This window comes from Aethalodelphis obliquidens, unplaced genomic scaffold, assembly GCF_003676395.1.
Source record: "Aethalodelphis obliquidens isolate GAN/ISIS:26980383/991018 unplaced genomic scaffold, ASM367639v1 scaffold8, whole genome shotgun sequence".
Taxonomy (NCBI): domain Eukaryota; kingdom Metazoa; phylum Chordata; class Mammalia; order Artiodactyla; family Delphinidae; genus Aethalodelphis; species Aethalodelphis obliquidens.
Window position 1 is genome coordinate 7,939,461 of NW_020837952.1, and position 12,779 is coordinate 7,952,239.

Here is a 12,779-nt window from a genome sequence, read left to right on the forward strand (position 1 = left end):
GAACACAAAAATGCCATGTATTTTTGCTTTCCTCTGTTGGGACGTTTGCTCTTGGCACCCAGGCACCATGTTAAAAGGAAGCCCAATTAGCCCATGTGGAGAGACCATACAAAGAGGTCATATAAAGATGTTTCAGCCAACAGCCCAGCTGAGATTCCAGCTGACTACTAGCATCAATCACCAGACATGTGACCATAAATCCTGTCAGATGATTCCATTCAGCTGTTGAGTAACCCTCAGTCTCTGAGGCTTCCTAGTTGAATACTCAACTATCAGAGAGCAAAGAAAAGCCCTCCCTGCTGTTCTCTGTTCAAATTCCTAACCCAAAGAATCTGTGAGACCAATAAAATGCCTGTTCTGTGCTGCTGGGTTTGGGGTGTTTGCTATGCAGCAGTAGTAACTGGAACAGCATATACACACTTTTTTTGTTTTGTTGACAACTCTGTGGGTTTTGATCATCTCAAGATGTTTTATGAGTCAAATTGAAGACATTTTCTTTATCCCATATTGTTGTGGTCTGAATTTGAGAACTGTCTCTGTGAAATTCTTTAGTGCAAACATGCCTGGGTAGTCAGGAGAGCCTGTCTGCAGGGTAATTTCCCCAGGAGTCATTGCCCAAAGGACCAATGAGCCTCCTGGGAAAGAACTTAACCTGAACAATGAGACCCTCTGCTCAGGAACTTGGTGCCAGGGTAATGGTTCAGTGTTAGAGGGTTGGATGATCTTTGAGTACATTCAGTACCATCGCTCAATTTGCCTTCCAGCCCGTCCACAGTGGACCCACGTCTCAATTCCAGGGAGAGGAGAACTGTCCTACAAGAGTGAGTAAAAGGAGAGGAGAAACTTTAGTTGATCTTCCTTGGGGCTCTGAGAACACAGATCAACAGGTTTAGCAGCACAGGTGCCACCTGCCTTAGCACATAGAAGACATCTGACCTTGGTTTTTGGGCATTGAGTGTTCCATTATTGACTTTGGAGGCCTTGGCAGAAAGCCAGAGAAGGTGAGGGCAAATGGTGCTTGCCCTGTGGAAGCTGAGAGGACTGTATTTACCCATTCATTCACTCACTCATTCATTCATCCATTCACTATGTAGTGGGAGCTTTTAATTGCCCATGAATTCTGTTCTCCCCTTCTTCTATAATAACGGAGTTGTAGTTGTGCACATGGCTGCCAAGCTACTCTACATTTTTCAGCTTCCCTTTCAGTTAGGTGTTGCCATGTGGAATGTGAGGAGTGGTGTGTGCCACTTGCAGCTCTGGGACTTTAGACACCTGGATATGCATGTCCTAGCTTTTTCCTTCCCACTGGCTGGAACCCATCAACTCAACCTCTGCATGCAGACGAGCATAACATCTTGGGTCTCTGAATGACTGTATGGAGCAGAGCTACCCACTGACATGGAATGCTCACCACTAGATTTTAGGTAAAAAATAAACTATCTTTTTTCAATCTTTAAATTACTTATGAGTCTCTTTGTTTTATCAGTTTAGCCTTACCCTAACCAATGCACTCATCCATCCAACAAATATTTAGTGAGTTATATATCAGATTGTGTGAAAGATGATGGGGATAAAATGGTGGACTTAAAATTCACTGTGGGATGAAGATAAAGAAATATATAATTATAATTGTGTTACACATTGACAGCTCTAGAAGAGAGGTGCGTGATGATATGAGAGAATATATTCAGGGAAATTGACCCAGTCATGGAAATTAATAAAGGCTTATCTGAGAAAAAAGAAGATTGTGTTGAGGTCTTCAGGAAGAGTGGGAGTTATTTTGCGGGTGGGAGGAAATTGGCAGAGATCATTCTATGCACAAGGGACAGCATGTGCGAAGGCCCCATGGTGCATTTGAGGATCTGAAGGGAGGCTGGTGTGGCTGACATGAAGAGAAGGAGCATGGTGCAAGATGTGGCTGAAGAGATAGAACAAGATCCAGCTATGAGGGACTTATAGGATCTTGGTCTTTATCCTAAGAGCAAAGAAGAGTATCAATAATTGAACAATTACTAAAGCTATTGAAGAATTAAAGCAGAGGGATGACATCAGAGTTGTACTTTGAAAAGATTCCTTTAGTAGCTATTTGGGGAAAAAGAGGGAATGTGGGGAGTCTGGTTAGGAGGCTATTCCAATAGTCCATTTTGCTTGGGAACACATGTGACAGTTGCGATTAGAATTCCCAACGTTGTGGGTAGGCATGAGCCAAAGAAATACTTTTTTATGTTTATAGCTCTTGTTTTGTGTGCATGATGGTAGGCCAGGGAAGCTTAGGTCACAAAAATGTAGCCACAAGAGCTGTATTTTGTGAACCTCAAATTGAGATATATGGTGTGACAATGGGAAAAATATTTGAAGTGCCAGGATGGTCCTTGGAAAATCCAGATTGTAATATCTGTTGGATAAGCCTGAGTCAGATTTGGTGGCTCATACCCTCTTAGTTCTGGTGGGATAGAAGATACTATAGGTTATTTCGTACAACCCCAGGATGGAGCGTAAACATCTTGATGGAGCGTGAACTCCCAATGCATTATTAATATGCTTTATCTGCATGATGCTGAGCTGCTGATGAGTATCAAGGCATCTGACGCTCCGCAGGCTCTTTCACTTTTCATTTTTACTTTATTGTCACTGGTTGGGTAGTCTAAGGACCTGTGCAGTTTAAAGTAAAGACCTATGCCCTCAGTTTTTTGAGACTTCACCGTACAAAGTAGGCCCTTGAGCCACTGTTAGAGGTTTTATTTGTAGGTGGTGCTGTACAGTGATGTTCCATGTTTTACTCTGGCTCTTGTGATAGCCCTTTAATTATAGCTTCTCTTAAAGTTTTTCCTTTGGGGAAGCTCATTGATGAAAACTAACACTGGCATGATTTAAATTTCAACCAGAGAAGAAGGAAGATAGAAATTTTTTTTAAATTAATGTATTTATTTATTTTTGGCCGTGTTGGGTTTTCTTTGCTGCACACAGGCTTTCTCTAGTTGTGGTGAGCGGGGGCTACTCTTTGTTGCAATGCGCGGGCTTCTCTTGCGGTGGCTTCTCTTGTGTCAGAGCACAGGCTCTAGGTGCGTGGACTTCAGTAGTTGTGGCATGCAGCCTCAGTAGTTGTGGCGCAGGGGCTTAGTTGCTCCGCGGCATGTGGGATCTTCCCCGACCAGGGATCAAACCCGTGTCCCCTGCACTGTCAGGTGGATTCTTAACCACTGTGCCACCAGGGAAGTCTGGAAGATAGAAAATTAAAGCTATTTTCTACTCAGTCAATTAGACACAGCTCTGAGGATCACATGATAATGACAAGTCCTTTGATAGACGACACGACATTATAATGTTAATGACTTAAAAAAACCCAAATCTCTATTATGGTTTATAGCTTGCTTTCCCTAAAGTTATATCTATTAGTCTCTGACTGATGTGATTTGTGTGAAATAGCACTCATGAAAATAAAGATTAGAGTTATTTGCTTTTCCTATTATGCAGGGATACATAGAGGTATTATTTGGTTATGATTTAAAAAACCATATGTTCTTATAGTTCCTATTTTAAAATCTGCCTCTTTGATAGTAAGACTGATAGCTCATTGTTTTTAAAAATTTGCATTTTTGGGGTTGTATCTGACAGCATCCATCACTAAGTCCTATTTATTTCACGCTATATCTCTTGAACCTCTCCACTTCTCTCCATCTCTACTGCCACAATTTCTTGCCTGCACCACTTCTAACTCCTCTATCTATTACCAGAATACCTGGGGGTAGCCAAATTTGAGTTAAAAGCATAGTCATCTACAAGAATGCCTTTATTTCAAACACTGGCTGCAAATTCAGATGTCCCTATGGCCATTTGTCACCAAGCTTTGGTGTTTTTATTGAGGTGTTATTTTATGACATAGGCACAGTTGATTGAATCACTGCCACGTGGTTGAACTCAGTCCAGTCCCCCTCCCCTTTCTGGGCTAATGTCACGTGTTTTAAAGCTTCAACCATCTAATCACACACTTGGTCTTTCTGGAATGGCCAGCCCCCATTCTGAGTCATCTCAGAGGTCCACCAGGAATCACTTTGTTAGCATAAACAATCATGCTGGTCTGATGGACCCATCATGAATAACAAAGACACTCCTATCACCAGGAAATTCTAAGGGTTTAGGAGGCTCTTCGGAACTGGGGACAAAGGCCAGCTAAAGTCTTTATTAATCACCTATCCTGGCCTCCTTCTAATCTATTAAGTGTTGACCTGGCACCCTGGAAGGTGGCTGTAAGGGGAATGGAAAAATCAGATCACTAGGAACTGCAATCTTGAGACCCCAAGAATATGTTGCTCTTGACTGACTTAGCACATTTGAGGGGTATTTTTGAAGAATCAGGTTGCCTATACAGAAATCCGGATCCACAAAAATCTTTTTGTAGCCCTGGGCCAGCAACAGCTGGCAAAACATGTAGGATTGGTTTTCAATATGACTATTGTATTACATTGAGAAACAATGGAAACAGTGACTTCATTAGACCCAGTTCCCATTCTGCTAGGATGAGGGTGCCAGACTAAATCCCAATGCCCTTGGACTATATAGGCCCTTAGGGTTCCTGAACAATATGGCTGGAATGAAGGAAAGTCTGAAGGAGATTTTGAATTTCTTACTAATAAACAGGTGGGAGCCTTGAGCAACTAATTAGAAAAGTGGAAGAGTAACTGAATTTATACCTAAGTCTATGGAATAAGCCACATTAACCCTTTTTTTTTTTTACATCTTTATTGGAGAATAATTGCTTTACAATATTGTGTTAGTTTCTGCTTTATAACAAAGTGAATCAGTTATACATATACATATGTTCCCATATCTCTTCCCTCTTGCATCTCCCTCCCTCCCACCCTCCCTATCCCACCCCTCCAGGCGGTCACAAAGCACCGAGCTGATCTCCCCGTGCTATGCGGCTGCTTCCCACTAGCTATCTACCTTACGTTTGGTAGTGTATATATGTCCATGCCTATCTCTCGCTTTGTCACAGCTTCCCCTTCCCCTTCCCCATATCCTCAAGTCCATTCTCTAGTAGGTCTGTGTCTTTATTCCCGTCTTACCACTAGGTTCTTCATGACATTTTTTCCCCCTTAAATTCCATATATATGTGTTAGCATACGGTATTTGTCTTTCTCTCTCTGACTTTTTTCACTCTGTATGACAGACTCTAGGTCTATCCACCTCATTACAAATAGCTCAATTTCGTTTCTTTTTATGGCTGAGTAATATTCCATTGTATATATGTGCCACATCTTCTTTATCCATTCATCTGATGGGCACTTAGGTTGTTTCCATCTCTGGGCTATTGTAAATAGAGCTGCAATGAACATTTTGGTACATGACTCTTTTTGAATTATGGTTTTCTCAGGGTATATGCCCAGTAGTGGGATTGCTGGGTCATATGGTAGTTCCATTTGTAGTTTTTTAAGGAACCTCCATACTGTTCTCCACAGTGGCTATATCAATTTATATTCCCACCAACAGTGGAAGAGTGTTCCCTTTACTCCACACCCTCTCTAGCATTTATTGTTTCTAGATTTTTTGATGATGGCCATTCTGACTGGTGTGAGATGATATCTCACTGTATTTTTGATTTGCATTTCTCTAATGATTAATGATGTTGAGCATTCTTTCATGTGTTTGTTGGCAGTCTGCATATCTTCTTTGGAGAAATGTCTATTTAGGTCTTCTGCCCATTTTTGGATTGGGTTGTTTGATTTTTTGTTATTGAGCTGCATGAGCTGCTTATAAATTTTGGAGATTAATCCTTTGTCAGTTGCTTCATTTGCAGATATTTTCTCCCATTCTGAGAGTTGTCTTTGGTCTTGTTTATGGTTTCCTTTGCTGTGCAAAAGCTTTGAAGTTTCATTAGGTCCCATTTGTTTATTATTGTTTTTATTTCCATTTCTCTAGGAGGTGGGTCAAAAAGGATCTTGCTGTGATTTATGTCATAGAGTGTTCTGCCTATGTTTTCCTCTAAGAGTTTGATAGTTTCTGGCCTTACATTTAGGTCTTTAATGCATTCTGAGTTTATTTTTGTGTATGGTGTTAGGGAGTGATCTAGTCTCATACTTTTACATGTAACTGTCCAGTTTTCCCAGCACCACTTATTGAAGGGGCTGTCCTTTCTCCACTGTACATTCCTGTCTCCTTTATCAAAGATAAGGTGACCATATGTGCGTGGGTTTATCTCTGGGCTTTCTATCTTGTTCCATTGATCGATCTATCTGTTTTGGTGCCAGTACCATACTGTCTTGATTACTGTAGCTTTATAGTATAGTCTGAAGTCAGGGAGCCTGATTCCTTCAGCTCCGTTTTTCGTTCTCAAGATTGCTTTGGCTATTCAGGGTCTTCTGTGTTTCCATACAAATTGTGAAAGTTTTTGTTCTAGTTCTGTGAAAAATGCCAGTGGTAGTTTGATAGGGATTGCATTGAATCTGTAGATTGCTTTGGGTAGTACAGTCATTTTCACAATGTTGATTCTTCCAATCCAAGAATATGGTATATCTCTCCATCTATTTGTATCATTTTTAATTCTTTCATCAGTGTCTTATAATTTTCTGCATACAGGTCTTTTGTCTTCTTAGGTAGGTAGGTTTATTCCTAGATATTTTATTCTTTTTGTTGCAATGGTAAATGGGAGTGTTTTCTTGAATTCACTTTCAGATTTTTCATCATTAGTGTATAGGAATGCCAGACATTTCTGTGCATTAATTTTGTATCCTGCTACTTTACCAAATTCATTGATTAGCTCTAGTAGTTTTCTGGTAGCATCTTTAGGATTCTCTGTATATAGTATCATGTCATCTGCAAACAGTGACAGCTTTACTTCCTCTTTTCCGATTTGGATTCCTTTTATTTCCTTTTCTTCTCTGATTGCTGTGGCTAAAACTTCCAAAACTATGTTGAATAAGAGTGGTGAGAGTGGGCAACCTTGTCTTGTTCCTGATCTTAGTGGAAATGCTTTCAGTTTTTCACCATTGAGGATGATGTTGGCTGTGGGTTTGTCATATATGGCCTTTATTATGTTGAGGAAAGTTCCCTCTATGCCTACTTTCTGCAGGGTTTTTATCATAAATGGGTGTTGAATTTTGTCAAAAGCTTTCTCTGGATCTATTGAGATGATCATATGGTTTTTCTCCTTTAATTTGTTAATATGGTGTATCACGTTGATTGATTTGCATATACTGAAGAATCCTTGCATTCCTGGAATAAACCCCACTTGATCATGGTGTATGATCCTTTTAATGTGCTGTTGGATTCTGTTTGCTAGTATTTTGTTCAGGATTTTTGCATCTATGTTCATCAGTGATATTGGCCTGTAGTTTTCTTTCTTTGTGACATCCTTGTCTGGTTTTGGTATCAGGGTGATGGTGGCCTCGTAGAATGAGTTTCGGAGTGTTCCTCCCTCTGCTATATTTTGGAAGAGTTTGAGAAGGATAGGTGTTAGCTCTTCTCTAAATATTTGATAGAATTCGCCTGTGAAGCCATCTGGTCCTGGGCTTTTGTTTGTTGGAAGATTTTTAATCACAGTTTCAATTTCAGTGCTTGTGATTGGTCTGTTCATATTTTCTATTTCTTCCTCATTCAGTCTTGGCAGGTTGTGAATTTCTAAGAATTTGTCCATTTTTTCCAGGTTGTCCAATTTATTGGCATAGAGTTGCTTGTATTAATCTCTCATAATCTTTTGTATTTTTGCAGTGTCAGTTGTTACTTCTCCTTTTTCATTTCTAATTCTATTGATTTGAGTCTTCTCCCTTTTTTTCTTAATGAGTGTGGCTAATGGTTTATCAATTTCGTTTATCTTCTCAAAGAACGAGCTTTTAGTTTTATAGATCTTTGCTATCGTTTCCTTCATTTCTTTTTCATTTATTTCTGATCTGATTTTTATGATTTCTTTCCTTCTGCTAACTTTGGGTTTTTTTGGTTCTTCTTTCTCTAATTGCTTTAGGTGCAAGGTTAGGTTGTTTATTCGAGATGTTTCCTGTTTCTTAAGGTAGGACTGTATTGCTATAAACTTCCCTCTTAGAACTGCTTTTCCTGCATCCCATAGATTTTGGGTCGTCATGTCTCCATTGTCATTTGTTTCTAGGTATTTTTTATTTCCTCTTTGATTTCTTCAGTGATCACTTCATTATTAAGTATTGTTTAGCCTCCATGTGTTTGTATTTTTTACAGATCTTTTCCTGTAATTGATATCTAGTCTCATAGGGTTGTGGTCAGAAAAGATACTTGATACAATTTCAATCTTCTTAAATTTACCAAGGCTTGATTTGTGACCCAAGATATGATCTATCCTGGAGAACGTTCCATGAGCACTTGAGAAAAATGTGTATTCTGTTGTTTTTGGATGGAATGTCCTATAAATATCAATTAAGTCCATCTTGTTTAATGTATCATTTAAAGCTTGTGTTTCCTTATTTATTTTCATTTTGCATGATCTGTCCATTGGTGAGGGTGGGGTGTTAAAGTCCCCTACTATGAATGTGTTACTGTCGATTTCCCCTTTTATGGCTGTTAGTATTTGCCTTATGTATTGAGGTGCTCCTATGTTGGATGCATAAATATTTACAATTGTTGTATCTTCTTCTTGGATCGATCCCTTGATCATTATGTAGTGTCCTTCTTTGTCTCTTCTAATAGTCTTTGTTTTAAAGTTTATTTTGTCTGATATGAGAATTGCTACTCCAGCTTTCTTTTGGTTTCCATTTGCATGAAATATCTTTTTCCATCCCCTTACTTTCAGTCTGTATGTGTCTCTAGGTCTGAAGTGGGTCTCTTGTAGACAGCAAATATCTGGGTCTTGTTTTTGTATCCATTCAGCCAATCTGTGTCTTTTGGTGGGAGCATTTAGTCCATTTACATTTAAGGTAATTATCGATATGTATGTTCCTATTCCCATTTTCTTAATTGTTTTGGGTTCGTTATTGTAGGTCTTTCCCTTCTCTTGTGTTTCTTGCCTAGAGAACTTCCTTTAGCAGTTGTTGTAAAGCTGGTTTGGTGGTGCTGAACTCTCTCAGCTTTTGCTTGTCTGTAAAGGTTTTAATTTCTCCATCAAATCTGAATGATATCCTTGCTGGTTAGAGTAATCTTGGTTGCAGGTTTTGCTCCTTCATCACTTTAAATATGTCCTGCCAGTCCCTTCTGGCTTGCAGAGTTTCTGCTGAAAGATCAGCTGTTAACCTTATGGGGATTCCCTTGTGTGTTATTTGTTGTTTTTCCCTTGCTGCTTTTAATATGTTTTCTTTGTATTTAATTTTTGACAGTTTGATTAATATGTGTCTTGGCGTGTTTCTCCTTGGATTTATCCTGTATGGGACTCTCTGTGCTTCCTGGACTTGATTAACTATTTCCTTTCCCATATTAGGGAAGCTTTCAACCATAATCTCTTCAAATATTTTCTCAGTCCCTTTCTTTTATTCTTCTTCTTCTGGAACCCCTATAGTTCGATTGTTGCTGCATTTAGTGTTGTACCAGAAGTCTCTGAGACTGTCCTCAGTTCTTTTCATTCTTTTTTCTTTATTCTGCTCTGTAGTAGTTATTTCCACTATTTTATCTTCCAGGTCACTTATCCGTTCTTCTGCCTCAGTTATTCTGCTATTGATACCATCTAGAGTATTTTTAATTTCATTTATTGTGTTGTTCATCATTGCTTGTTTCATCTTTAGTTCTTCTAGGTCCTTGTGAAATGTTTCTTGCATTTTGCCTATTCTATTTCCAGGATTTTGGATCATCTTCACTATCATTATTCTGAATTCTTTTTCAGGTAGACTGCCTATTTACTCTTCATTTGTTAGGTCTGGTGGGTTGTTATCTTGCTCCTTCATCTGCAGTATGTTTTTCTGTCTTCTCATTTTGCTTATCTTACTGTGTTTGGGGTCTCCTTTCCACAGGCTGCAGGTTCGTAGTTCCCGTTGTTTTTGGTGTCTGTCCCCAGTGGCTAAATTTGGTTCAGTGGGTTGTGTAGGCTTCCTGGTGGAGGGGACTAGTGCCTGTGTTCTGGTGGATGAGGCTGGATCTTGTCTTTCTGGTGGGCAGGTCCACGTCTGGTGGTGTGTTTTGGGGTGTCTGTGGTCTTATTATGACTTTAGGCAGCCTCTCTGCTAATTGGTGGGGTTGTGTTCCTGTCTTGCTAGTTGTTTGGCATAGGATGTCCAGCACTGTAGCTTGCTGGTCGTTGAGTGAAGCTGGGTGCTGGTGTTGAGATGGAGATCTCTGGGAGATTTTCGCTGTTTGATATTACGTGGAGCTGGGAGGTCTCTTGTGGACCAGTGTCCTGAAGTTGGCTCTCCCACCTCAGAGGCACAGCACTGACTCCTGGCTGAAGCACCAAGAGCCTTTCATCCACACGGCTCAGAATAAAAGGGAGAGAATGTAGAAAGAAAGAATCAGTAGAAGTAGAAAGAAAGAAAGAAAGAAAGAAAGAAAGAAAGAAAGAAAGAAAGAAAGAAAGAAAGGAGGGAGGGAGGGAGGGAGGGAGGGAGGAAGGAAGGAAAGAAGGAGGGAAGGAAGGAAAAAAGAAAGAAGATAAAGTAAAATTAAATAAAGATAAAATATAATAAAGTTATTAAAATAAAAAAATAATTATTAAGAAAAAAAATTAAAAACAAACCAAAAAAAGGACGGATAGAACCCTAGGACCAATGGTGGAAGCAAAGCTATACAGACAAAATCTTGCACAGAACCATACACATACACACTCACAAAAAGAGGAAAAGGGGAAAAAATCATAAATCTTGCTCTCAAAGTCCACCTCATTAATTTGGGATGATTCGTTGTCTATTCAGGTATTCCACAGATGCAGGGTACATCAAGTTGATTGTGGAGATTTAATCTGTTGCTCCTGAGGCTGCTGGGAGAGATTTCCCTTTCTCTTCTTTGTTTGCACAGCTCTCGGGGTTCAGCTTTGGATTTGGCCCCGCCTGTGCGTGTAAGGTCGCCGGAGGGCGTGTGTTCTTCGCTCAGACAGGACGGGGTTAAAGGAGCCGCTGACTCGGGGGCTCTGGCTCACTCAGGCCGGGGGGAGGGAGGGGTATGGATGCAGGGCGAGCCTGCGGCGGCAGAGGCCGACATGACATTGCACCAGCCTGAGGTCGCCCTGCGTTCTCCTTGGGAAGTTGGCCCTGGATCCCGGGACCCTGGCAGTGGCGGGCTGCACAGGCTTCCCGGAAGGGGGGTGTGGATAGTGACCTGTGCTCGCACACAGGCTTCTTGGTGGCGGCAGCAGCAGCCTTAGCGTCTCATGCCCGTCTTTGGGGTGCGAGCTGTTAGCCGCGGCTCGCTCCTGTCTCTGGAGCTCCTTTAAGCAGCGCTCTTAAACCCCTCTCCTCGCGCACCAGGAAACAAAGACGGAAGAAAAAGTCTCCTGCCTCTTTGGCAGGTCCAGACTTTTCCCCGGACTGCCTCCCGGGTAGCCGTGGCGCACTAACCCCCTGCAGGCTGTGTTCATGCCGCCAACCTCAGTCCTCTCCCGGCGCTCCGACCGAAGCCCGAGCCTGAACTCCCAGCCCCGCCCGCCCCGGCGGGGGAGCAGACAAGCTTCTCGGGCTTTTGAGTGCCGTTCCGCCCTGACAGGGCGGGATTAAAGGAGCCGCCGATTCGGGGGCTCTGGCTCACTCAGGCCGGGGACTGGGAGGGGCATAGAGTGTGGGGCGGGCCTACGGCTGCAGAGGCCGGCGTGACGTTGCACCAGCGTAAGGCGCGCCGTGCGTTCTCCCAGAAGAGTTGACCCTGGATCACGTGACCCTGGCAGTGGCGGGCTGCACAGGCTTCCCGAAAGGGGGGGTGTGGATAGTGACCTGTGCTCGCACACAGGCTTCTTGGTGGCGGCAGCAGCAGCCTTAGCGTCTCATGCCCGTCTCTGGGGTCTGCGCTTTTAGCCGGGGCTCGTGCCCATCTCTGGAGCTCCTTTAAGCAGCGCTCTTAATCCCCTCTCCTCGCGCACCAGGAAACAAAGAGGTAAGAAAAAGTCTCTTGCCTCTTCGGCAGGTCCAGACTTTTCCCCGGACTCCCTCCCGGCCAGCCGTGGCGCACTAACCCCCTGCAGGCTGTGTTCACGCAGGCAACCCCAGTCCTCTCCCGGAGCTCCGACCGAAGCCCGAGCCTCAGCTCCAGGCCCTGCCCCGCCTGGCGGGTGAGCAGACAAGCCTCTCGGGCTGGTGAGTGCCGGTCGGCCCTGATCCTCTGTGCGGGAATCTCCCCGCTTTGCCCTCCGCACCCTTGTTGCTGTGCTCTCCTCCGCGGCCCAGAAGCTTTCCCCCTCCGCCACCCGCAGTCTCCGCCCGCGAAGGGGCTTCCTAGTGTTTGGAAACCTTTCCTCCTTCACAGCTCCCTCCCACTGGTGCAGGTCCCATCCCTATCCTTTTGTCTCTGTTTATTCTTTTTCTCTTGCCCTACCCAGGTACGTGGGGGGTTTCTTGCCTTTTGGGAGGTCTGAGGTCTTCTGCCAGCGTTCAGTAGGTGTTCTGTAGGAGTTGTTCCACGTGTAGATGTATTTCTGGTGTATCTGGGGAGGAAGGTGATCTCTGCGTTTTACTCTTCCGCCATCTTCCCGGAAGCCCACATTAACTCTTACATAGGATGTTTTTCATGCTTATCTACTCTATACTATGGATTTATCTGTTGAGTCTTATGCCAGTGCCATACAGTTTTAATAAGTGTTTGTTTTTGGTTTTTTTTTTGCGGTACGCGGGCCTCTCAGTGTTGTGGCCTCCCCCGTTGCGGAGCACAGGCTCCGGACGCGCAGGCTCAGCGGCTATGGCTCACGGGCCCAG